Source organism: Sarcophilus harrisii, chromosome 1, assembly GCF_902635505.1.
Source record: "Sarcophilus harrisii chromosome 1, mSarHar1.11, whole genome shotgun sequence".
NCBI classification, from domain to species: domain Eukaryota; kingdom Metazoa; phylum Chordata; class Mammalia; order Dasyuromorphia; family Dasyuridae; genus Sarcophilus; species Sarcophilus harrisii.
In genome coordinates, this window is record NC_045426.1 from 548,167,282 (window position 1) to 548,193,409 (window position 26,128).

The 26,128-nt window shown below is 35.1% G+C and overlaps 1 protein-coding gene across 2 annotated transcripts in view; it reads right to left on the reverse strand.

The window, feature by feature from the left end:
* Nucleotides 1-24,851, reverse strand: part of RNF182 (ring finger protein 182) — an 83,159-nt gene extending 58,308 nt beyond the window's left edge. Inside the window, exon 1 of one of the 2 annotated variants that reach the window (XM_031946828.1) lies at nucleotides 24,201-24,851. The gene's annotated coding sequence lies outside the window, so the exon portion shown is untranslated. Of the gene's footprint in view, nucleotides 1-7,211; nucleotides 7,721-24,200 lie in introns of those variants that run through there. The other variant, XM_031946830.1, reaches the window with a different exon arrangement.
* Nucleotides 24,852-26,128: the final 1,277 nt, after the last annotated feature.

Consider the following 26,128-nt stretch of genomic DNA (forward strand, 5'->3'; position numbering starts at 1 on the left):
TGCATAATAAATATGACACAGCAATCAGGTAAAGATGTTATTTACTTTTGGAAATGGTACGATATTTACTCAGTAGACACTTTAAATATCATTAGTTTAAAGCATTTCTCCTCTTCCACACAAAAAATACTTTTATATTAGCTGTCTCTGTATGTGAGCACACAATTGTTAACTTTTAAAGATCATATGCTGCAGCTGACAGAACTTTCAAAAAATCATGATCTGGAGTTCATAATTAAGTATTTTAATTAATTTTAGCCCCCAAAATAGCAAAACTGTAGGAAACAGGCTATTTCTTTCTGTTAATAGTCTAGCTGTTATCAAGACAATCTTCTGGAAGCAGACACCATCAATGCCCATCCTCCACTGACACTAACTACTCTGGGGGAATGTTTTAATGCTGAACTGAGTACAATCTATGTGATGGAAATGGTTGAGATTGTCCAAAGTCAGAGGGACAGATAATAATTTTTCTAGGGTTAAATTCTCACAAAAGATGTATAAGGAATACTGAGCTGATGACTTAATAATAGAGAAAATAGGAAGGAGAAGGATCTAGGAAAAAAATAAAAATAAATGGAATTGAAAGTAGTTATCTCTATAACTGAGTAGCATGGGGACCTGGGTTTCACCAGGGTAGACAGAGAAATGTTTGAGCAATCAGTTTATCTTACTTTGCTTAAGTATAACCCCAAGCTTTGACAATAATCTAGGTGGACCATGCTATTTTTCCCTCCTACAAAAACATTTAATTGTGCACGCATTCTTTTTTCTTAAATCTTTTAACCTTTTTCAAATTACATGTTTCATCTCTTCAAGAAAAAAAAAAATTGTGAATGTTTTAAACTTTTCTTTGATGTATAAAGGGGGTGACAGGAAAAAAATCTGTTAATTTTTTCAGATCTTTGACAAAAAAAATTTATAAACAAAAGGGGCGAGGTGACTCATTTTAATAACTGAAGCATGTCTTAAATGGGTTACGAGAGCTCTACTATTTAAAAACTTAATTTTAAACCATATTTTGTACATAATAAACAGTTATACTGAGTAACCTTCTACCCACATCACCATCATCATTAACAGACTAAAAAGCTTTCAACAGTTTCACTGATATCATATGGCTGCAAGGCCCCCACACCTAATGTGCTATCCCTGTTAGAACAGCATGGGATACCTAAATGTTCCAACAAGTATTCTGTGGAAACATCTTCTATTTATGAATGTGTGACTTGTTGTAGTTGTGCTGGCAGTGCATCAAGTGCAAAGGGACTTCCAAATCAAATGCCAAGTATGTGAATGGAGGCTTTGATTCTTGGGCTTTAAAATTTTCCTACTGATAACTAGGACAGCTTCTTTGACTATTGAACAATGTCAAATTAATGTACAAATCAAGTGAATAACTCCTCGAAATCTCATTGCTCTGGTAAGGCTAAGAAAAATCATGAGCCTAATGGAAAATCAACAACAAATCCCTAGGAACATTTCATTTTCATAAATTCATAGTGGGGGACTGTCATATGACAACACCAATAAGATAAGAAATTATTCTAATCTTAAAGATTCTTGAGGTCCTTCTATAATTATTTTAAATGATCCATTTAAATGTATACTATGAGAAAACTAAATTTTTCCTTCCTGATATATAGCTTAAATACCACTTTTCATCTTATTTGATCTTCCACAATAATAAATACAACTATCTTCTGTTATCTCCTTCACATTGAGAAAATTCACTAGGCAAAAATTCAAATCTGCAAAAGATATAATTCAGTGAGTGACTATTTGCATTGCAAAATAATAAACCTCAAGGATCTTTCTTTTAACTAGTAAACATCCCTAGTGATTCTGGAATATGATTCAATTTATGAAATTTAATTGATATATAACTTTTCAGGAAAACATCTATTCCATAAAATTAAGTAGACTTCTCAAAAAAAAAAAAAAAAAAAAAAAAAACCTACTATCATTCCTTATCCTATTTTGCCTCTAGCTAAATAATACCAGTCTTTTAACCTTTCAGCATGACTCCTATTTCTTTTTTTGGGGGGGAGGGGTGGTGAGGAGAGAAGGAAAGGAGTGGAAGGGGAACAAATTTTACTTTTTAATTTAATGAACACTAAAAAAAATTTTACATTAACATACAAAATAGGACAGAAAATGAGGATTAAATGTGATGGGTTTTTTGTTAAATTTCATTACTTATTTTAAACAAATACAAAATGAGAAAGAAAAAAATCATCATGTACACAGTAAAATATGAGAGGACTCAATATAAAACACTACATATTTCCACTTTAAAAAAATCTATATAATAAATACTACACATTGTTTTCAAAACTGCCCAGCTTTTCTTTGCTTCCATGTATGTTTTCTTTTCTGCTGTATACTTTTTACTTTATTTTTCCCTTCCCTCCACCTTACCTCTCCAACCCTGCCCCGAAGAAGACATATACACATATACACTCATGCACACATATATAAGACCATATTATGTTTATTTACTCTAATCATCTGTTTCTCTGAAGGTTAATAGCATCTTCCTTCATAAGTCCAGGTCTTTCCATGTTTTTCAGAATCAACTAGGTTATCCTGCCCTATGTCACAGCAATATCTCATCCCAATCACATCCTATCTGAGATACTGCCTGTGAAAGTTTTTCCTCATTTTTTTTGTTTCTTCTTGCATACATTTTATTTATGCAAGAACATTTTAATTTAAAGTAATTGAAATTATCCATTTTTATACTTCAGCAATGCTCTTACCTTATAATTTAATACAAGATCAGATACTGCTGAATTTGCTTCCTTTACATCTTTTCCCCTGGTTTCTTTGAAGTCCCTGACCTTTTATTCTTCCATATGAACTCTAATATTCTTTTCTAACTCTGTAAGATAATTTTTAGTAATCTAATTGGAATGACATTGAGTAAATAGATGAGTTAGGCAAAATCGATAGTTTAAAAAATTATCTTGAACAATAAATATTACTTCAAATATGTAATGTTTTTATTTGTATAAAAATTTATGTTTATGTTTTTATATTAAGAAATGAGAAAGAAAACAAAATTCCACATAATTTTTAAAAAATTTATGGCTGGTTGCCATTCATATAATTCCTGTGTCTGTTTTGGCAGGTATATTCTCAGGTATTTTGAACTGCCTAGTTATTTTAGTTGATTTAAAGCAATATTAAATAGTATTTGACACATTTCTGAAATGGTGTTGTTTCCCTATTTTTCTCTTTTATTTTAGCTTTATTTTTCTTGAGGTCATGATTACTATCCCTACTTTTTTTACATAGTAAATTCTACTCTGACCTCTATTTTATCTTTGTGTATATCTTTTATTTTTATAGAGTTTTCTGAAAGCAACATACTCTGTGAATTCAAATGTCTAATCTGCTCTTTTTCTATTTTATGGGTAAATTCATCCCATTCACATTCCAAGCCAGAATTCCTCACTATCCCTCTCACCCTATCCCTATCCCTCCCCTCCTCATTCCTCTGTTTTACTTCTACTTACTACCTTGTCCTCCTTTTCCTTAACTTCCCCACCTCACCAAGGTTAAGGAGAAAATATCAAACCCAATTAAAAAAAAAACTTAAATATTATGGAGCCACAATAAGGATTACACAAGACCTACCAGCTACTACATTCTCCTCTATTTTTTCATTTCTTTGATTTCGTTTTAGTATTTTTTTGGTGGCCCAGTCTGTCATTAGCTTCCTTTTTATAATTTTTAAGAAATTATTTAATTTCTTAAGTTTTTGATTCTCTGTTTCAAGTTGACTGGTTTTCTTTTTCATAATTTTCTTGGATTGTTCTTATTTTTTTTTCCTAATTTTCCTTCTATCTCTCTTACTTGATTATTAAAATTTTTGTTAAGTTCTTCCAAGAACTCTTTTTGTGCCTGGAACCATTTAACATTTCTCACTGAAAAAAAGGTAGCTTTTTTTTGTTTTGCTCCATCATCATCCTTTGAATATGAATCCTGATCTTCTCTATCCTCATAATAACTATTTATAGTTTGTTTCTTTCTCCTTTCTTACTCTTTTTTTGTTGTTGTTTTTAGCAGCTCTTAGCGCAATCAAGTTATTGTCTCAAAATATGGGGAATGATACCCCAAGTCTCAGGTCCTTATTATTATTATCTTCTGAAGTGTGCCTCAGAGATCCACCTTGGGCTCTTCTCTTCACTTGTAAGCCACAGCTAGGGACCCTGACCACAAAGTCCCTTAAAGGACTACAATTGTCCTCTTTGCCCCAGAACTGAAAGCAGGGATTCTGCTCCCCTGCAAGTGCTTGTTGCCAGCAGCTAATGCTACTGTATTCATCAGATCTGGCTAGCTCCTTCTCCCACACAGAAGCATCCTGGAATGCATCTTGTCAGTACAGCTGTGCTTTGCATTCCCTCAGCAATTGAAGGTCCTTCTTATTCTCCTACTCAGCTGCCAGACCCCCACACACTGTCCATAAGATGTTAGTTTCCAAGGCAGAGGCTTTCTCAGAATCCAGCTGCACTCAAAACTTATTTATTAATTCTGCAGAGTCAGCCTGGAGATGTTCACACTTCACGCAGGCTGAACCAGCTCCTGGAGGTCGCATTTTTCCTGAGACTTCTCCCTAACTTTTGTTTATTTCAGCTACTCTACATTCCCTTTGAGTTGATGATCTGTCTTTTTTTGTTGAGGAAATTTGGAGAGCCAAAAGTTTTCTGACCCCACTCTGTCATTCTCCCAGAATTTGCTACAATAGTTTCTATTTCTTGTGAATAATTGAGAAGAATATTTAGAGGGAAATTATAAAATTCTCTATGTCTCTTTAGCTGTGAAGGTCAGACTTAGATATTAACTATCTATAATATATAGTATAATAATAAGGTATAATAATAAGGAAGACATCGTGGATTTATATATGAGGTACAACCAAATTTCCTTTATATATATATATCTTTTTATTTTCAAAACATATGCATAGTCTTCAACATTCACCCTTGGCAAAACCTTGCGCTCCCAGTTTTGTTATCTCCCTCCCTTCCCCCACCCCCTCCAATATGTGTTAAATATGTTAATTTTTCTATACATAGTTCCACAATATAGAAATTTTCTGCACACAAAAAAATCAGATCAAAAAAGGAAAGAAATGAGAAGGAAAACAAAATTTAAGCAAACAACAACAACAAAAAAGTGAAAATCCATAATCAGTCTGGGTGTACATGGTTCTCTCTATCACAAGACCATTGAAACTGGCCTGAATGACCAAAAAGAACCACATTCACCAGAATTGATCATCATATAATCTTGTTGTTGCTGTGTATAATGTTCTATTGGTTCTACTCACTTCACTCAGCATCAGTTCATGTAAGTCTCTCCAGGCCTTTGTGAAATCATTCTGCTGGTCGTTTATTATAGAACAATAATATTCAATAAAATTCATATACATTATCCAGCTTATTCATCCATTCTCCAACTGATGGGCATCCACTCAGTTTCCAGTTTCCTTGCCTCTACAAAAAGGGCTGCTACAAACAGTTTTGCATATGTGGGTCCTTTTCCCTTTTTTATGATCTCTTTGGGATAAAGACCCAGTAGAAATACTGATGGATCAAAGAATATACATAGTTTAATAGCTCTTTGGGCATAATTCCAGATTGCTCTCTAGAACAGTACAATAAAATTTCAACAAATGGCTCTTCTACAGAAAAAGTGTAACTTTTTTAAAGAATGTGTAAACAGTACAAAGCAGAGTACAGGATGAAGTTAAAAAGAAATAAAATTCAGGTAAGGATTGCAAGGTGAGATATGTATTGACAAAAAGAAGAGAAAAGATAGACCTCTATCTGCTAAATATTTTCCCAGATTTCAAATGAAATATTCAGAGATAATGTTAATACTTCTAATATTTGTAGACTTAATGGGCCTTTCTTGTAGAGGGCTGAAACTTTTGAGTGGTTGCTCTGAGGTCGGTTCAAGCACTTAGGGCTAATTACCAATTGGCCAATAATCTATGGGCATGTGCTTGGGGAATGGCCCTTCCCACTATCCTGTGCTGGCTCGATAATTGGTGTATACAGAGAATTGTAGGAGGGACTAGGGGGTGGAGTAAGACTAGCCAGGGTCACTCTCTGAGCGGGAGAAGGAAGGTTGTGAAGATTCTGCTTCCATCCCTTTCACTTCTACCCCTAAAGACCAAGAATAAAGACTAAGGACTTTTGTTTATCCTGACTCCGACTGATTTTAAGGTATCCAGGGTGCTAAGTCGGTCATCACACTTTCTCCCAAAGGATTGTGTCTAGGTTTAGCTGTCATTTTTAGCAACGTTTCCTGAAGTCACAATCAGAACAAGAACTAAATCCTCTGATGCCCTATGTAGCAATGTCACCTACTTTCAACTTCTTCCCTGGATTTCTGTAATACTTCTATCCTTTGTTATTGCAAAGTACAGGTCAATGAGTAGTTGGGCTCTTATCCGAACTCTGTAAAGCCTATAGTGTTATTTCTGCTAGCATTAGAAGCACTTAGCACATTAGAAGCAGATCGACTTAGGTTTTTGCTCTTGTCCCAGCATCAGAACCACAGAATTTCAAAGTTCAGAGTTGGACCATCCTTAGCACATTAAATAGGGCCCAATTAAAATGCTCTGGTTATGGATATCTTAGGAAAGGATGCCTTAGGAAAGGCAACATTCTAGACTTCATAATTCCTATTAAGCCAAAAACCTCCTTAAATAACTTGTTTTCAAGGTCTCAATCTTGTTAAGAATGAATACTAAAAAGGGAAGCTATATACCAAGGAATATTTTGTCTAAAACACCATGGTCACCAAATAAATGGTGAATAGACCTACCCATTCTGGGGTCACAACTAGTCAGTCACCAGTAAGCTTCTGACCAGTCTTCCAAATTCTCTCCAACTTGAAGCAGAAAAAAGCTATATGCACACCAGGGCTTTGCTAGTGCTTGTAATCTTTTTAAATAACCAATTTACAATGGCAATGTGGTCCTGACACATATCTCACACTTCTTCATACATTGGCTGCCATTCAGAGTCAATCAAGTCTTGTTCCACAAAAAAATCCATAAATTTCTCTTGATTCGAATATCCAAAATAACTGTGGAAGACTTTTACTAGTAAGGATTGGTTAGCTTTGGGTGAGCACCTCACAAGGGATCTTGTACTGTACAATACTATTCTCCTAACAATGGTATGACTAACCTGTTTGGTGATCGGATGCCTTTTTCTTGGTCAGCATCACAACTTGTATGCCCTCATCCTGCATCTGGGCACAGTGCCAGTCACAGTCTTTCAAAAAGTCTGGCGAAGGGTTATAAAGTTTGCCTCCATCTTTCAACACATTCTCTTGAGGAAGACTCAGACATCCTCTAGTATCTTCTGCTGACTTCCTTTGAGTTGCAGATCCCCTTTTCTGTTTTTCCTCTCCTGATGTGCCCACCCTGACAAAGAAATCACCTTGGTCTCTGCTTGGCAATACTTTCATCACTTTCTCATCCTAATGTCTCCAAAGGATACCGAGGATGAAGTCCAGGCTATTCCTTCTTTATGTTTTATTGTCTCTGAATTTCCTTTTTGTCCTTTGGTTTATAATTCTTCCTAAGTGAGAAGGAAGAATTTTTTGCTACTACAAATAATACAAATAGATCTATAACCTATAATCACCTAATCCCAGAAATATCTTCATTTTATAATTTTTATATATGAATGCTTCTGTCTTCTGTGTCAGTATTCTCTCTCTCTCTCTCTCTCTCTCTCTCTCTCTCACACACACACACACACACACACACACCACACACACACACACACACACACACTTCCCCTAAAATAACTGTGTGACCAAAATGTTTGACAAATACTGCCCAAAACTAACCCTAATAGAACAATTTCAGCTGTAGGCCAATAGTCTCCAACTGATTTTACACCTACCATAGCTTCTCCACAGATTCTTTCAGTGACTTTCCAAATGCAATGAGGATCATTCAGATAAACCAGTATCTCCAACTAGTTCATTACCACCCACCACTTACCATGAAATATTGTAACATTTGAAGTGCATGGGAATACCCTGAGGCATGTGCTTAATTTGATAAAATGAAGAAGGCTTCTTTAGATCACCCTCTGTTATAAAGATCTATTGGTATCCACTGAACTGCCCTGCAGATAATCCAAGGAATCCTGATTTGATATCAAGGGTTTCTAATCTAGTGTCAATAACTACTTTTTCTAATATTTTGATCATTGTATTTTGAATATAATTGGTTGTGATTCTATGCATTTTATTTCACGAACTTTAAAAATTCGGAGAAGAGGTTCACAAATTTTATAAGTTCTTCAAAAGGGTCCATAACACAAAAAGGTTAAGAGTCGTTATTTTATACCTTAGGATTTAAGCCTTTTGAAGTCTCTTTTTTTTATATCTATATCCCCAGCACTCAAAATAGAGCTTGACAAATAGTAAATACTTAATAATTGCTTTTTAATTCATTACTTCATTCATTTATCCTAAAATAATGGCTTTCCATACTGATCTACTTTAGTTCTTTATTCAAGGTTCAAGAATCCACACATATCCTAATTTTCCCAGTCTTTTTTTCTTACCACTGCTATGGATAATGAGACCCAATAAAAATGCTATAGACAAAAAATGCTTTTTTCAGTGATTCCTTAGGTTCTCTATCTTTGATAGAATGATTTTCCAGAAGAATTCTTAAAAGGGTCAGGAGTAATGGACATAAAAACATCCCAGCCCTAGTACTGAGCTTCTTCCTCACATGATCCTTACACTCCTCAGGCATCATGTAATCTCTAACCTCTAAATCTCTCAGACACACTCCTGAAGTTGAGGGTCTAAGAAACAATCTAGTAGAGCTGGGATACAGCAAATCTCTGTGCTCCGCTGCCAGCACCATCACCACCATCACAAAAGCATTGTGAATTTTTGGACAGGAGTCAAGGCTGGTCAGAGGTTCTCCACTGCTTGCAACTTACAAGATTTGGTGAGTGTTTTAATTACACTGGAGTTGTTCCCGATCAAAGCAAAGATTCAAGAAATTGAAGAATTGGTGTGAAGAATAAATCCAAAGAGTCATTAACGGTAAGATGTCAATCTGAAAGGAAATCTTCCGTAGCCTGATCAATCATGATTCCAGAACCATGATAACACATGGCTATCTTCTGACAAAGAGGTCATGGACTAAATAGGAATGAAACAAAAATTTTTGAACATGGCCAATATGGAAATATGTTTTGTCTGACTATACATATTTGCTACAAGCTTTTATTTTTCTTTTTTTTTCCTGATAGTATGGGAATGGGAAGAAAGAAGAAAAAGGGAGTGAAGGGAAGGGAGAAAAAACAAAACTTTGTTAATTTTTACAAATTAATTTAAAAATAAATGTAGGTCAAATAAAGAAAAGATAGCAATAAAAATTTATTTTTCAAAAGAATACTTAGACACATTAAGGTAATAGATCCTCCAGAAGAACATGAAACATCAAAAAATTTAAAACACTAAAAGGCAATAAATAATACAAGAAAACAGCCTCAAGAAATTCTGCAAATGGTTTGTAGAAAGATCTTTAATCATAAAAGAAAGAAAATTCAAGTAATATAAGATTATTCCATACTCATTGATAAATGCAGAAGGAAATGGAATAATATATCTAAAGAGCAAAATATTCAAGTTAAAATCCAAAATGACAAACCATATAAACCTGAATTTAATTGGAGAGATGGGAAAAGTGACCTAGAGTAGAGAAGGGGTAGGATAGTTGGTAAAATAGGAAACTACCTTCTATGAGAAAATGTTGTATTTCCCTGGATAACATTCTGTCCCAAAAGGATAAATATGCAAGCTCCTACAGCCAGCTGGCATCCAGATGGATGGGTGGAGACATGAAGGAAATGGTATAGCCAATGCAACAGAGAGTAGTCATGGATAGAACAGAGTAAAGAATTAGACCATGTGCTTTAAGACAGGTAATTTCTGCAATGCAGTACAACTTCCAACCACATTCCTTTCTTCATGAATTAATACTTTTAACAAGAGAAGAACTACAGAAAAGAGACACAACGAGCAAAATTTATATAGGAAATAACCAAGGAATTGATTAAAAGAGATACCTTAAATATAGTACTTCAAAATCTTTAATCCCATGAGGAACAAAAAAGATTAAAGCAGGAATAAATAAGAATATGAAACATGAGTAAAGAAATAAGCTTTCAGAAAAGACAAGGGAAGGAAATTAATGAAGAAAATAGTCAATAAAATCTTTTTGTAAAATGGCATAAAAAAAACTAACAAATGTAAAAAGCTGAAAAGGCCAGGTAAATTTAAACTAACAATAGAAATGAGAGAGGAAAAATAAATAGGAATTAGGTAATTAAACAAGTGAAAGAAAAATTTATAAAACTAGGGGAAAGGATGATAAATGAAAGTGGAAAGTGAGGGAGAACCTGCGAAACTTTTGTGACATCAGAGTAATATAAGAAAATTATAGGAACAAAGTATTGATTTAAAAGAAACAAAATTAAATGTTAAATACCAGAAACAAAAATAGAGGAAAACAGACCAAAAAAGTGACACTCACTAATAAAACTCCACAATTTATTGCTCACAAGAAACATAACATAACTAAAAAACAAAGACATATATGAAATCAAAATGAGAAGCCAGAACAAAATTGGGATAATCACAAAAGAAACAGGAGTTGAATTCATGTTATCAGGCAAATTAAAAATAAAAATGTATAATGTCAATAGAAATAAACAAAGAAATTACATTATACTTAAAGGAACTATCAACAATGAATCCAGATGTCAATATAAAATGTATACACGTTATGTAACATAGCGTCTACATTCATTGGAGGAAAAAAAACAATTAAACTACAAAAAGATATACAAATTAACACAATAAGAATAGGAGACTTGCCTTTGAGCTGAACAAATCTAACAGTTTCTTTTTTTTTTTTTTTGAGGGAAAATATACAATTAACAAACTGTTGAATTTAAAGCTAAAAGATTTATGGTACCTTTTTTTGAATGGGACCATTTAGGAAGAAATAAAGATAATAGGCATGTATATAGACATATAGACATAAAAATATAGATATGTATCTTAGCCCCACATAACATTTTTACAAAACTAGAGCATTATTAGGACACAGATAGCAATTAAATGTGAAAAAAAAAAAAAACAGAAATACCAAAAATCTTTTATGAATCATAATGTAACAAAATAATCATCAATACAGGAAGCATAATCAAAAGAGGCAGACTTAAATGGAGACAATAATAAAATTCTAAACAATGAGTATGTTAAAGAACAAATCACAGCAGCAGTTAATAATATGCCAAAATGTCTAGAATGCAGCTAAATCAATCCTCAGATGGAAAATAAAGCCTTAAAAACATATATTAACAAGATTTAAAGCTAGAAAAGGCTTAATCCAACTCTCATTTTATAGATCAGAAGAAATGGAATAACTGGTCTAAGAGCACAGTGGCTTCACATTCAGCCCCTTTACCTCCAAAACTAGCACCCTTTCCACTGCACCAAAGCAGACACATAAGAGTATCCTCTGCAGATAAATAGCAAATCCATTTACCACAGTCAACTGGGTTTATAGTTTATCCAAGAAAAATACTGCTTTCAGCTTCACAAACAAGACTTTAGTTATTTGATTTATTAGCATCTGTTCCTTTCCTACTTATTCTTATTTTTCCATGTAGCTTGCTTGAGGGAAGCCATGAAAAAAGTTCAAATACTAAATTTCTCAGCTCTAAAAATTTTAAATGTGCAAGAGAAAAAAAAGATCACATTCCAAAAATAAAAAATATTTAAATTGTTTTTTGGTCATCCTGTTGGGAAACTAAGAGCAGTGTTACTGTATCTCACATAACTAACTAGTGAGAAATTTGGCCAATCACCATTTAGTCCAAAAACTCAGAAAAAAGACTTACAAACATTTCAGCTTTTTAAATGTTATAATTATAAGGGCAAGAGCTTTTCAGGGATCTATTTGCATATGAGAGCTTCAGAAGAGAGCTGATTAGTAGAAAGGATGGATTTGCCCCTGGGTGTAGATAACCTTTGAGAGAGTTAAAGTGGGTAGGGAAGTAGAGGAAAGAACAAGGAGGGTGGTATAACTAGGAACTAAGCCTGAGAATACTTAAAGAGTAAGAACTTGGCACCTGATGAGTATCCCAAAGCTCCAAAAATGGCAAGCCCAAGAGCTAAAATACTGAGGGAACAGATGTGAAGACTTCCAATTCATCCTCTAGCAAGGGCTCTATTGCTGTCCAAAAGAGACTAGCAATGTCTTTGTAGGGAATTTCAGTTTAGTCAGCTGGAAGCTGCAGAAACCATAACCAACCAGCTGAACAATATGCCCTGGAAAAAGCAGGCTCAGTGAGCACAGAAAAAAACAAAAACCTACCCAAGATACCTCAGCCGCTGAGAAGCAGTGCAGAGAAATCCCAAGAGGACATCTCTGGCCTTGCAGCATTATAAGTGTAAGCTGCCTATCTCCATTGCCTCCTAAATCTCTCTGTACTTAGTTACTCTCCCCATTGGGTGCAGGAGAGTCTACCATAAGTTTATGGGTAAAAATGTTCATTTGTAAATCTGCTGACTAAACTCTCCAGTAAGTGTCTTTGTTTTGAGCTAATTTTGTCTGGCTAACAACTGAAAGGTAAACACATTCATGGGAGCTCAAAGGAAACTATCACCAAGGGAGTCATTTTGAGTTGATGGGGAAGGTGGGGACGATAGTGCAAAGAGGTGCTATATACTTGAAACAATCATGCAATTGGGACACCATGGGAGTCTTTTTTACTCTTCGCTCAAAGCCCCCACCCAAAACACCTTATAATAAGAGTGTGTGTATGGGATTTCTTTTTATTTTTTACTTTAAATTTTACTTTTACTGTTGGGTCACGGTTCTCTTTTAATTATTCTGCCTCAGTTTCCCTAATGGTCCTGCCTCAGTTTCCCTAATTGTTCTGCCTCGGTTTCCCTAATTGGTCCTGCCTCAATTTCCTTAATTGTGCTGCCTCAATCCCCTTAGTTGCAACCCCCACCTCTGTTCATTAAGACAGGTTTAACTCAGAGGTTATAAATTGTCAATGTGTAAACTCCGAAAGGGGGAATCCAGACATTCTGTATCTAGTCAGACACTTTCTTAACTCCCAGTTTGTTAGAATTTATGGTCCTACCCCCAACCTGTCAGAGCCAAAATGATGATTCCTACCTGTAGATTCCAGCTCACCAGAGTGTGGACTCCAGCCCCTTAACTTTGTTTAGCTACTGTGTATAAATATGTCATTAAGAACTCGAATTGGCTGCTGGATGATGGCTGGAGGCTGGATTCTTGGAGAAGATAGTCTCATTCAGCCCTGGGATCAAACCATGGATCCATTTGGTCCCAGTAAATCTCTCCCTTTCAAATAAAATATTAAAAACTCTCTAATCTCTACCTTGCCTCAGTTTCTCCAGCATTACATTACATTACACTACATTACTTACTTTACATTTTGACTTTTTAAAATATTTCTATTTAATTTATTTTTACTTAACTTGTGATTTTATTGATAGAGAATTTTCAGTGAGGAAATTCCCTCCACCAATGCAGATCAACATTTCTCTTGCTACTTAGAATCTTAGAGAATTAAAATCTTGGAACACTGGGTCTGGAGTGAGGAAGACTTGAGTTCAAACCCATTCTCAGACATTTTTTGTGTGACTATGTATTTGTGTCACAACCTTTGTTTGCCACAGTGTCTTCATTCCTAAAATGAGGATAATAATAGCACCTACTTCTAAGGGTGGTTGTGAGAATCAAATGAGATATTATTTGTAAAGTGCTTAACTCATTATCTACCACATACCTATTGTGGTCATTATCATCATCCTCACAGTTGCCAGGGATGTCTAGAAAATAAGTAATTTGCCCGGAACCACAGAACCACACAGTCAGTACGTTTCAGGGGTGAATCTTAAACTTAACTCATCTTGGATGAGTCTCCATCCACTATTCCATAATGCTTCTCACATTCATCCATACCAGGCAAATATTTCTCTTTTTGTCCTTGAACCAATTTTTCCAACTTTGGGTAAAGTTTAGATGTGTGTGTGTGTGTCTTAAACAGGAAGAAGAAAATAAAAGGATAAAAGAGGAATCACAATTTTAAAAGTTTTATTATTACTTTTACTGGTGTATAACAACAAAAAATAATACATAATACAATGTATTTGTATGTAATGTATTTGGATCCGAATCTGTCCATTCTTTTAATGTACTATTTGAGATGTTTTAATTTTTATCATCTTTTGTTTTATATCACCTTCGTTTTTAAATATATCCCTTTTCCCTCCTTATTTAGAGAAAACAAGAATTAAAACAAAAGGGCAAAAAAGTATTTCAGCAAAAGTAACACATCAACCAAATTTAACTATATATATAAAATGTTCCACACCTAAAGTACCCACTTGTTTAAAAAAATTTTAAAAAATGGGAAGTCGGATATGTCCATTTTCAAAAGCCAAACTAAGCTCTAAATAACTTTGATCCATTTGTTTCCATGAATCCTAAACAAGAGGTCTACCCAACATGCAAGGGTCTTCCTACAGATTTCCTGACAAGTATACATCATTTTTATTTCTTATTCTGGTCCCACATTTCTTCAGTATCTTTTATACCACTTTCCCTGAGGAATATTCCATTGGTAATATATTCCAAACTGTTCACACCCACCCATGAATCTCTATCTTCATTGCCCTGGGAGTGACTTGAATTTTTCAGAAACTGTAGTGTTCCATTTTTCACAGTCACATAGCATCACCAGAATAATATCAATATTTAAAGAACTTTTAAACAGACTTTTGTTTCAAGGGGAAGTTTGAAGTCATTAAAAGTACTGCAAAATTTTCCAAATGCAAATTAGCCAAGTCTCTTTTCCTATTAAATTCTGGACAATATTCATTGTCTTTATATAGTTGACTAGCCAAGAATAAATACTAATGGACTTGTTTTATGTGTCATCTACCCAAACTGAATATCAAAATCTGGATAACACGATGATGGCTTTGATATATATAATAAATATAAATGTAAAGTGCATCATTTGCATCCAAAAACATCAATGGTACAAGTCCAGGAAGGAGAATGTGTGAATAGACAATAGTTCTTATGAAATCTAAGACTCTTAAGTCTACTACATTCTCAATCTAAAGCCACAATGCAGATATAGGGGCCATAAAAATTAATGCAGTCTTATTGCCTTGAAAAGACATACAAAGAAACAATATCCACAATAAGAGAGAAGACAGTCCCATTATATTCTGACCTGATCGAACAAAGAAGATGTATTGTATTCCATTCTGGTCACAACATTTTGGGAAAGATTAATGAAATGGAAAATATCTAGCATCAGGTAACCCAGACATTAATCAAAACTAGAAAACATGGGATAGCTAGGTGCTTTAGTGGATAGGTTCTAGAATCAAGAAAATTCATTTTCCTGAATTCAAATCTTGTCTCAGACATATCTCAGCTGTGTCATCTGAGCAAATCACTTAATCCTGTTTGCCTCAGTTTCCTCAATTATGAAATGAGCTAGAGAAGGAAACAGCTAGCCATTCCAGTATATTTGCAAGGAAAATCCAAAATGGGGTCACAAAGAATCAAACAAGACAAAACAACAAGCAATAGAAAATATGACACGAATTATATAAAGGAATTGGGTGATGGATAAAAAGACAAATTATACATTAATTGTATATGAATTAAAATTAATTATAAGAAATAAATAATAAAAACTTAAAGTATTTAGATAGTTGTGAAAGAAGAGATCAGGCTTGTTCTATTTAACCCTAGAGAGTAGAACTAACTAGACATAATGGGTGAGCCTTTCAGAGAGGCAAATATGGACTGAAACTGAGCAATATTATACAAATAATACTTTTTGGGGCAGGAAGGGTTCCCCCCTCGACTCAGATCTTCAAGCACTGGGTGGATCAATTAATTTATCAAGAAGCTTTTACTAAGTGCTTATTTACCATGTGCAACAACAACAGTTACAAAAATTACAACAAGCAGTGGATAGGGATACAAAGAAAAGCTAATAATAAAAATAATACCATTCCTCAGGGAACTTACATTACAAGGGAGAGAATATATGACCACATTTCAGGGATATTACAGCCCAGATTCTTGTGTAAGCCACGCTTTAATCAATTAATCATTCAACAAGTATTTATTAAGGATCTAGTATGTGCTAGCCTTTGCTAAGTGCTAGGGATAAGGTTGAATTAATGGTCTCAAAGGTCCCTTCAAACTGAGACTCTACAATTCAGCCAGATTCTATAATCTTAAAACAAGCCAAACAGAAAAATACATTAGAAAGAGTGACATTACAAAAAAGAAAAGGGAGGAAAGGAAGTCTCCATTGACTAAATGTGTAAAAATCTAGGTCATGGAAAGAAAATATACAACAGGAGAAAGTACATGATGCCAATCCAGAGTAATGGCTTTTATTTTAAATTTACTATTTAAAAATTTGAAAAGACATTTATACTTCAACATGGCTGTACCCAATTATATACACCACATTAGTGATTAAATTGTGTGAAATTACATGTTTCCTTTGAAAAATTGTGGCTACATTGGCAGGAAGAAGAAACACAACTCAAAATTAAATTTTTACTTTAAATATGTCTGACAACTAAGTATTTGATTTAAAAATCTATTACAGATTAGTTTGTCTAACATTTCTATTAATCTGTTTTAGAATATTTAATATACTCATGCCAAGTGGTTTGAAAGATTTCAAACATGAAGACACTGATGGAGTGTATGTCTATCTCCTAAGAACCAGATTACCTGGTAGACTGCCATGTAATAAAACTTTACACCCACAGAAATTTGAAAGTTCTATAGAAGGAGATGGCAGAGTTTTGGTCTGCATTGACAGAGGGAATACCTCACCAATGGAGGCACAGATACTTGACATTTTTTTATTATAACTTTTTATTGACAGAACATATGCCTGGGTAATTTTTTACAACATTATCCCTTGTACTCACTTCTGGCTGACTTTTCCCTTCCCTCCCTTCACCCCCTCCCCTAGATGGCAGTCTTATACATGTTAAATATGTTATAGATACTTGACATATTAAAATTAAACATATACTCACTGAAGAAATCTTCTAATTGAGAATGATTTGTGGCTTCAAATATTAGCTGTGCATGTTAAAATCATCATGATTCAAATGGCTCAAATATTTTTGTGCAGGTAGAAAGGAAATTGTGTAGATTGTACCAGTCTTTGAAAGGACCAATCTATATAAGGTAGTAAAATGTCTTTTTTGGTTAATTGTTTCAAGGATCTGAGTTCCACATGGTGTTTAAAAGTGAGATTAATTTTACTAGACCCCTTCTACCTACAATAAAGAAAATATGTCTATGATAAGCATAATTAACCTTGTGGTTCATTATAGTCTCTGCCTCCTATTCTCTAGACCGTTGGATGTCTTATGCCTGTCAAGCATAAAAGAAAGAAAGGATTCAAGAGATATTAGAAAAAAACTTTCATTTCAATAAGAAGAAAATCCTCATATACATCAAAATATTTATAGCAGTACTCTTTGTGAGAGCAAAAAATTGGAAACAAAGTAGATGCCCAGTGATTGGGGAATAGCTAAAAAAAAAACTGATAATATGAACATAATGGAATATTTACTGTTATAAGAATAAAGTTCACAGAGCTAAGAAAAAATATTCATAATAACTACAACAAATATAAATGGAAAAAACAACTACACACCAAAAAATCAAAAGTGAATATGACAAAATTATAAACATCAAGGACTTGAATGAAATTATATGAGAAGACATCTCAGCCCACTACTTTATGGAAGCAGAAGGCCCACAAGTGTTACATATTTCATATGTTTTCAAACATTGTTTAATATGTCAATCAGTGGCTGATTTTTTTTTCAATTTTTTTTCAAAAATATTTCAAAATACCATTTATTATGTGGAATGGCCCTCTTGGAAGGAGAAAGATACTTGGAATAATTATACTAATCTAAGAAACAGAAGACATCAACAAAATAACTTACTTAAAAATTATATTACAAAAAATTATATTACTTGTGCTTATTATTATTGTTATTATATTATATATTTTCTATATTATATATGCTATGATATATAATATATTCTATATATTATTATATATAATATTATTATAGTATTATGTTACATATTACATATATTATAATATATAATATATAATTATATGTTATATATAATAATATAATATATAATACATAATATTATTATAGTATTGTATTACATGGCTTAATCAGGGGTGGGGATAAAAGGAAGAATCTGAAACTCAAAAATTACAAAAATATATTACAGTTATAATTAGTTAGGGGTATTCTCAGGTTGGTATATTCACAAAATATCTAGAATGAATCCCCTTGAATGAGATTTACCCTGTATTTGGAACTCTAATGGTCAATAGCACAGTTTAACCCATTGTGCTAGATACTATTTTTTACATTTTGAAAAAATCAAATGCTAAAACAAGTCATTTAAGCATAGAATAATAGCATCATTCTAGATATTCGTTATAAACTAACCAAATGTATACATATAAAGAAGATAAAGGAAAAAAAAAAAACTCTTTTAATCATTTAAGTTCAATAATCTACTCGTCATCTATTCCCTACATGACAACTAGGCTCTTGAAGTCTCTGATGATTAGGGTTTTGAACCCTTTTGCCATTTTACTCTTTTCAATATAAGTAGGTCCCGATTAGTGTGAATAATGAATAATGAAGGGGACTGCATTATTCGAATTAGCACTGCATGTTTCCTTTGGTATGGAACCAATTACTGTATTTTATATGATTATAACTTCAAATAGGACAAATTCTAATACATGTAATCATTCAGAGGATTGTTTGCATGGTATAACCTTGGCTCAAGCACTACCTAGTATACTATAGTTATTATCTGACCATGCAAGAAATACATAAATCACATAGTAAAAACATACTATATATAATGTTAAAAAAAAAAAGCAAGTAAAATCATTCTCTTTTTAATACATAAATATACTTGTTCTCTTAAGTTTGGAGAAATAATATAAGAAAGCTACCAAGGAAAACTAATCAAGGGAATATGGAAATTGGAGCTTATCACATAAGCAAAGTAAGTGAGAAAGCTATAAATCAGGCCCCTATCTCCTTTCAATAAGTTTCTCAACGAGACAATCTGCAGTGAATTTCAGCTGAGTCCAATAAGCATCGGAATCCTGCCAGCCCAAGTACAGGGGACAGAAGAGTAGCCATAATCCATGAATTCCCATGTGACCCTCCATTCTAATCACAGTTTGCTTCTCCAGTGACTATTTGTCTCCAAGCCTCTTCCTTCTCTTCTCTTTTTTTCCCCCTTATTCATGCTACCTGATATCACTTTTCATCCTGGCACCAACCTGCAAGGATTATAATATCCTAGACTTTCTCCAATGAAAAGCAGCACCCTTGTCCCATAATTATAGGTCTAAAACTGGCACTGGAGATCTTCCATTAAAGGCAGTCTACTCCTATTACATTGAGAAAATGGGCTGACTGAATATTGATGAATAAAAAGCATATTTAAGTCTCATATAAGTAGATTATATATAAAATATTAGAAATAGTAATCTCTTGAGAATACTGAAAATTCATCCCAGAGATTCATGTACACCAGTGTTATAAAACTGGCTCATTCTCAACCACAGTAGCAAAAAGGCTTTATATATATATATATATATATATATTAAAAAAAAAAAAAAAGATTTATCTTCCATAGGACTTAACACAATGTTGAGCACACAAGTAAGAACTTAATACTTGTGGGCTAAATATGGCCTACCCACTTCATTTAAGTCTTGTTAAAAAGAAAATTATAAAATAGGGTATATTTTCTCAAACAAACCCAAGTAAAAATACACACACACACACACACACACACACATACAATGTCTTTAAGTCACTGCAGTGGATCACCATAGCACCAACCACGTTTTGCCTGTCATAACCACCCATGTGTCTTATGGGCCTTTTTCTAGACAGGGTAGTTATCAATATACACTGTGCACAGCAGGTCAATTAACAATACCTTGTATTTAGAGCATTTTTCCTCAAGGAATCAAAGTATTTTATGTCCCTGATATGTTTTCAAACCACAAATAGATATTAATCTAAATCAATCTAGTAATAAAGATTTATTTAAAGACTATCACTTTTTAAAACAGTGCTTTTATAAATAGTACAGCATATAACAAGCTACATGCTATATTACTAACCAGACAGCCATCATTTAAACACTGTGCATTTAGACATTAAAAAAAAAAAATGACCCACAAACAGCTGATCAAGACAACAGTGGCCTTCTGTAGCTCAAGCTTACCCATATGGTTACAAACAACTGACAATGAACCACAGGATTGCATTATAAATCATTACTTAAGTAAGAAGATTTTATGGACAGTTTTGTGTCTTTTGGTATTCAGTAACAAAAAATTAAATTATAAAATCGTCTGCTGGAAACATGATGATCAGAGCATCATATTGTCTGTATAGCTGATTCCATAAAGATCATGAAGAGAGGAGTTTTACTCCAAAATGGGAAGTCTTATGTATTTTGATAGCTGTGGAAGGATTAAACTCCTATGAAGTAATGTCAATGATAACTGGTATTTCACACCTAAGATTACACAATACTATTGGCTATCACTGCTTCTCTTAATCAAGAGCCAGGATGCTCATTTCTACTTGCATATTCTAACAAGGATAATATAAATATAAAAGTAATTTTTCTTCACTTTGTGTATGCACATATCCTTGTTTTTGAGCTCTACTTACACAAACAAATTTACACAGATTGCTTTTCATTTCACAGCCACAAGCTACATTTCATGCTTCAGTAGATGTATAAATAAAACATTAAAACACAGATTTAAAATAAGCAGCTCACTATATACTGACTGATTTCTAATGTTTATTGACACAGTTTTTTACTCCAGTATATAGGGAAACAGCATTGATACTCCCCTCCCAACTAGATTAGATCTTATTTATGATCTAGAGGTTGAGACAAAAACATGAGATCTTGTTGTGCCAAGTTAATATCATATCTCTCTATTTCAAGGATATAAACCACAGCCCCAAACATACTGTTTTAAGGCAATAGATGTCATCATCAGAATTAATGGGCTTGAGCTGCCTGAAAACTTTAATATCAGGTCTAGACGATATGCAGCTGAATTTTATGTAACACTAAGAAAGGTTTCAACAAGGAAATATTCTCAGATCCCTTGAGAAATAAAATACAAATGTTTTTATACACAAAACATGATTATATTTTCTGTATCTGCAAATTATTTTACTAAGATTGTAGCCTCAATATTCTAATACTTTTCATTGCCTGTCAAGCTTAAATGAGAAAATATTTTTCACCCTATATTACCTTCCTAAAAATGTATCTCCCTAATTTTAATCAACATAGTATTTCATTGCTATCACTGAAAGGAATCTATTAGAACACCACCTGTGGATATGCATATTGCTATTCTAGCTACAACTGAAGTTGGTTTTTCTTAAGCTTAACTACAATTCTGAACTATTTTAACTTGGCTTGTGACTAATTTCTTTATTCTCCAATATTTGCTTCTGAAGTAGTGATGTCCCTTAAATTGTCCAATAGTATGAGTCATCTCACAGGTCTGTAAAACCCAGTTGCCAATAAGCTAGCTAACAGGTATTAAAATCCCTGAAGAGAGAAAAAAGTATCAGGCAATTGCTTCATACCTGAAATTGTCTAGAGTTGCAATACCTATAATTCTGATAAATTTAACTGTCAATCAGGATTATTATGACACAGGCTTCTTTTCACTGAGTGTTACTAGGTGGAAAAAATACAACTTCTCGTATTTCTATTTAATTTTGCTTTCAGTAGCTCTGCTCTGATTTTCAAATTTTTTCCTAGACGACACATGCCTGATTTTGCTAGTCACATAATCTATCCCAGTATAGCTTCTCTTAATCAAATAAAATTTATATTAATTAGCCTATCATGCCCCTGTGACTGGAAAGATTATCTATTGTCTCTGAAACCAGACACAATTTTTCTTTTTCATACATTGCATGATATACATTATTAGTTCTAAATGAGTGTTAATATAAATCTTTGATGATAGCTTAAAACCAATTCCAATTGCAATATTCCTGTTATTAAAGCAAAAAAAGTCATCACATTATACTTTCTTTTCAATTTTTAAATTAATAATATCCAATACCAAATAATGAAAAAGGAGGGGCATCCATCCTAATCACCTATTCAGTGCCATTTAGCACTCATCCCTCACAAGTATTTAAATACATAGAACACGGCTCTTTACCTCAAAGAGATGACATGAATTAGGTCTTTAAAAAAATCCATTAAAGCATTTAGTTGCATAAAGAAAAGGTACGTTATGCAATAGTGATGATGATCACAGTAATAATTACCAAGTTTTACAACTGTCTTACCACACTTGCCTTTACATCACCTCTTTCTGATAATGAAAAGTGATAAAGGCAATTTGCTCACTTCTTAGAAAAATCCTAGCTATCTCTCTAATATGCACATGGATCAAGTCTTGTAGCTAATAATTTTATTTAACTGAAGACCTTAAATTAAAAGAACTAAACTCAAAATTCATATTGATTTCATAAGCAATAAAAAGATAAGTTAAAATTGAAAATTACAGGTTGGATGTTTATCCAATACAAATTTTAGAAATATATTTTCCCATATTCCCTCATGTTATTTTAGCTCCCCGGGCCTCACTTGTCTCAACTGAAAAATGAAGAAGCAAAGGACTAAATGGTCTCTAAGGCCTTTTCCAGTTTTAGATCCTATAATCCTTCCTCTTTCCATTCCTTTTCCTCTCAGTCTACTAAAAGAATAAAGTACAAAAGTAAATCCATCCATGCTAGGTCTCTAATAACAAAGCTGAATGTCACAATGAAATACAATATTCACCATCTCACTGAAAAGAAAAACAAAATGATCCTCGCACTGACTGATCAAGATGGTGCAACTGAGGCTAATTTGCCTTAAAACAATATCATCTAAGTTGATGCCAAAATAGTGAACAACCTGTCAGTCTGGAGGAGCCACTGGCTGAGCCCGGAAGCAGCTGGAGATGCCAGTCTGGAAGAGAATTAATTCCATTCAATAGATGGAACCTAAACCCTGCAGTACCTTTTTACAAACCTGACGAATCCAACCAAACTTTGCGTGCCCCTTTAAATGATACTCATGGACGTACACTTACTAGCTTTGACTTTCACCAAAATACCAGATTTGTTTTCATGCTAAAACTAGCTCAGTCTCTCTCTCTCTCTCTCTCTCTCTCTCTCTCTCTCTCTCTCTCTCTCTCTCTCTCTCTCTCTCTCTCTCTCTCTGTTTCCTCTCCTCTCCTCTCCCTCCTCTCCCTCCTTCCTCCCATGCATTCTTTCTTTCTCTTTTCTTTCTATTCTTTTTCTCCTTCTTCCTCCTCCCTTCCCCACCTTGAGTGTTTCTCTCTTTGTCAATCGCAGTCTCCCTTGTCTCCCTCTCCCTGTCTCTCTCCCACACACACTCGTTTTCCCTTTCACTCTTCCTTTCTTCCTTTTTTTCGGGGAATACCGCGGGATATATGGAAGGAAAGCAGAGCATCCCTTTCAGCCAGCCGAACTCAGCCCCCTCATCCCATGGAGTGTGTGTGTATGTGTATGTGTGCGCGCGCGCGCGTGTGCATGCGTGCGTGTGTAACTTGGGTGTGTGATTTGAGTGTCTGAGTCTGAGGAGCTTGTTTGCTTGTTGGTTGTTGGAGCTAAGGAAGGAGAAGAAGGAACAAGAGGAGGAGGAGGAAACAGCCGGCGCCCCAGTATTTCCAGCCGGGGATGCTCCTTTTGGGGTACACTTTGGTGCAGTCATAAAGCCCGAGAAGCCGTAAGCAGCGGCGATGCATACAAATACACACGTCCCCACGCGAGCGCGCGAACGCACACACACTCATACACACACTCCCCCCGTGGCCCCGCAACAAGCCCCTGCCCTTGCCCCGATGCCCAGCTTCAGTGCGGGGCGCGCTTAGCCTTACCTTGCTCGGACGGCCGTGGCCGTGGCCGTGGGGACGCCGCGGCTGCAGCCCTACAAGCCCGGTGCCTGCTCCAGCCGCGGCAATCCGGGGTTGGGGGGGGGGGGTGGAGGTGGAGGCAGGAGGCGGAGCCCTGGAGAGGAGGAGAAGCAGACGGCTTTGTTACTCCGGCGAGCAGCCGCCGATCCAGCCGTCACCATGACAACCGGCGGCTGGCTGAAGCTGCCGTGGGGACTTCTAGGGCCCGGGACGCGGCGGCCCGCTGTGCGCCCGTGACCCGCGCTCCGGCCTTCCTCCCTCACGCCCCCCAGCACGCTTCCGTTCTCCCACCCGCGTGTCCTCGGCTCCCACGGCCGCTTTACACTTCTTCCGCCTCCTTTGGAATGGACTCTGTCTGTAGCGAAGTCAGGGCCGTGGAGACCCTCACCCGGGACCCAGGAGTCATTTCTCCCACTCCAAAATTAAGGGCTGGAAATTCAATCGAATGTACTTATTAAGTGCCTGCAGTGTGCAAGAAGACATCACGCTGCATGCCGTGTAAAAAGAGCCTTCCCCCAAAGCTCTGGACTTTCTCTGTATCCCTGGAAATTCATCCCTTGCTATCCCAAACTAGATAAAGCCCCACAACCAGCGGCGCTTGTCTAAAAATCGCAGGGGCCAATGGGCTCCGCCCTCCGCCCCAGCTGCAACAAATGGCAATCCACTTGATTTCTGCGGAGAGCCAGAGTCCTTGGGGGTTGAGGGAGAAACGCTGAGAAGCTGGCTTAGCGCTCCTATTTCCACCGCCACAAGTCAGGATGCTGCCAAAAAGCACCTCCTCCCTCTTTGCCTTCACTTTGTTTGGGGACTGATAGTTCCCTCCTTGACTATATTCTCACTCTCACCCAAGTCTTATCTTCGCCCTATTAACAAATGACCTTTATGGGCACCCTTTCCCCTCGACTGTAGAGGAAGAAAAGGTAGCTTTATTCCTAATTTTGCACAGGGAACACATGTCATCGCATTCACTGTGATACAACTTTGAGACTATATTTTATATTTCAGCTATGCTACTGGTTGTGACTACTAAGTAACAGCCTTGAGCATTGCCCGGGTCTCTTGCCAAGAACTGACCGTGTACTGCAACAAGCTACAGTGCTCAGAGGAGAAGAGAAGGACGAGCTAGCCTCTCCGCACTTGCCAGACATACCTCCGTCCGTACCAAAACAAAACAAAACAAAAATCCTTAGTAAGTGAAAACAACTATCAGATCCTCAATAAAATAATCCTAAAAGGGCAGCTTTTGAGGACAGCAGCTCTAGGGTGAATGAGTCATCCATCCTCTATGGTAACTATATTTTCTTGAAAGAGATCAGTTCCTGAATCCAAATCTACAATGTGTCATCAATTCACTCCAATTTAGAGCCTGGGTGGCATGGAATTTCTTTTCTAACATCAATGAATCACCCTAAGGTGGCAGTAAGGAATATTAATAACATGCAAAAAGCCCTCAGAGAAGTTGATTTTTTTTTTGATACTTTACTGCCCATCTGAGAATCTGTGAAATGATATCATTTTTATAATAGTTTGCCTTGCTAACTAAAGCCATTCGGGTTTGAATATATTAATATACTATATCACATCTGTCTTGATAACTTATATTACCTTCACATTTTTTTGTTTTTTAATAATAACTTTTTATTTTCAAAATATATGCAAAAATAGTTTTCAACATTCATGTTTCCAAAGCCTTGTGTTCCAAATTTTTCTCCCTCCCTTCTCCCTAATCCCCTCTCCTAGATAGCAAGTAATCAAATATAGATTAAACAGTGACATTTATTTTAAAATATATATATACTTTATCACAATAGATTTTTAGATAAAGTAGCTGAGACGTAGAAGTTCTGTCCCTTACTCAGAGTTGTTCAGTAGCTCCAAATGCAGATTTTTTT